The sequence below is a fragment of the Phoca vitulina genome, unplaced genomic scaffold, assembly GCF_004348235.1.
Source record: "Phoca vitulina isolate PV1807 unplaced genomic scaffold, GSC_HSeal_1.0 scaffold47, whole genome shotgun sequence".
Taxonomy (NCBI): Eukaryota; Metazoa; Chordata; class Mammalia; order Carnivora; family Phocidae; genus Phoca; species Phoca vitulina.
The window spans coordinates 927132-929266 of record NW_022589750.1 but is presented as its reverse complement, the minus strand read 5'-3'; positions in this window follow the sequence as shown (position 1 = coordinate 929266).

Sequence of the window (2135 nt, the reverse complement as noted above, 5' to 3'; positions counted from 1 at the left end):
AACAGTCTCAGCTATGCCACGTGACAGCTGTGCGGCAGAGCTGGATGGGGGCTGGGAGTGGCTCCGCCGTCAGGCCCAGTCCAGGAGGCCTCCTCACGTCCTCTTACTTGTGACCACTGCCCCAGAGGAGGGCCTCATCCCAACCCTGGCCAGCTGGATACCTTACAGGTGGCCCACGCCCCGTATCCAAGCCCTTCTCCACCACTTCCTGGATTCCGTCCTCCTCCTTCCTTCTCCACGTCTCTCCCAGAGTCAGCAGGTGCTCCCACCTGTCTCCCACCCCCTGGAGGGCTTTGCACAGCAGGTGCCGTGTGGCACTGGGCACAGAAATGGTACAGACACCCAGCAGACCTTTCTTCTCCTTCTTGAGGCAACTCTCCATCCTGGGAGCAGCCACGTGGACTTCTCAGCTTGAATCCTGTCCCGAGCGACCTCCCAGAGGAGCCAAGCTGAAGCGCCCCTGGGCTCTGCTTGCTGTGAGCGTTGGGCATTCATCCACCTTGGGGCGTCAGGAGCTTCCTCTGTAAAGTGGGCACGTGAAGGCAGCCACTGACTTATTGTGAGTCACCAGGGAGATAGTGGGCGGGAGGCAGCCGGGGCCGGCGTCGCCAGCGTGAGCCCCGTGCAAACTTCCACAGTCCGTAAGGGATATGCATGGGGGCTATTCTGCAAAGCCAGGAACGGCGGGGCAGCCCAGGATGTCTCTCGCCCCTGATACCCTCGCCCCATGTCCCCACGGCTCCAGAGGGGACCAACCCTGTTCTAACTCTGGGGCTTGGCTGTGTGCACTTAGGCAAGCCCCCTTCCCCTCTGAGTGCCACTGGACTGACCTTCATACAGCGGGGCTCCGACGGGTCCCGGGTCTAATCCCTTCCTTGCCGGCCCTGCACCTGTTGCAAACAGGCTCCTCTGAGTCTTGCCAAGCAGCTCTGCCCCTAGCGGTCGCCAGAGGCCTGACGCTCCCTTTCAGGAAGACGGGGCTCCTGCAGCCTCTGCCAGTCCTCAGCCCCCCGGAGCATCTCCCCAGCCAGCGCTGGGTGAGGACAGGGCCCCCTGATGCACCCGCAGGGGTGGCACTGTGGCTTGGGGACTTCTGAGGAGCAGGGGCAGGGGAGACGCTTGGAGGGGAAATCCTTAGGGTTGGATCCAGCCCTTATTTAAAGAGGGGGGCTGTGGATAGCAGTGTGGTTGTACACCTGGGTGTCTTTATTGGTGCCTACCACCTTGTGCGCGCGCGGGAGTGAGCTAGTGTGTGCACCTGTGGGTCGGTGCCCCAGAGGACTCTATGCAAGAGTGTGGAACTGCTTCCGTGGGCGACTGTCTAGGTGTGGGTCAGTCCCCGAGTGTCGGTGTGGGCGCCCTGAGCGTGCAGGCGCCGGAGAAGGGGTCCGTGGGTTCGCCCGCGGGGAGGTGCTTCTGTGCGTGGCTGGCCCAGGGCGCGCGTGTGCGGGAGGACGTGGGCGTCCGTGTCCAGCTGCGGTCGGGCCGGTGAGCCCGCGTGTCTGCCCGTGTGTTGGTATCCGAGTACCACAAAGTGTGTGACGCTGTATGTGTGCCCGTCCCAGTGTCCCGTGTGGTTCGTGAGTGAGTGGGACGGAGCCCAGCGGGTGCGGGTGAGAGAGAGTGGGTGTCAGCGTGGCTGGGAAGCAGGGAGTCGCGTGTCCGTCAGATGGTGCGGCGGTCCGAGCGTCTGAGTGAGCGTGGCAGTGTGGATACGCGTGTCAGGGTGTGAGCGCCGCTGCACCCGCCGGGTGTGAGCATCACACCAGTGGGGCTGTGCGTGTGCGCGCGTGTGGGCGCCCGTGTGCGCGCGTGGGCAGCACACGCGGGTCCCTCGCTCCGCCGGGGTGCGCCGGCCTCGCGGGCCAGCCCGGGGTGCGCCCCCGCCCCCAGCTCGACCCCTCCCACGCGGCGGGCGGCGGCGGGCGCGGGCGCCTCTAGGACCCGGCGGCGGCCGGCCGCTGTCCCCGGGCCGCGCGAGTGAGCATGTGCAGAGCCCGCCGCCCCCCGCCGCCCGCTCCGCCCGCCCGGCGCCCGCCCGCGCCGCCCGCTCCGCCCCGACCCCCGCAGCCCCGGGAGCCTGGCGGCGGCTCTGCACATGCTCACTCGCGCGGCCCGGGGACAGCGGCCGGCCG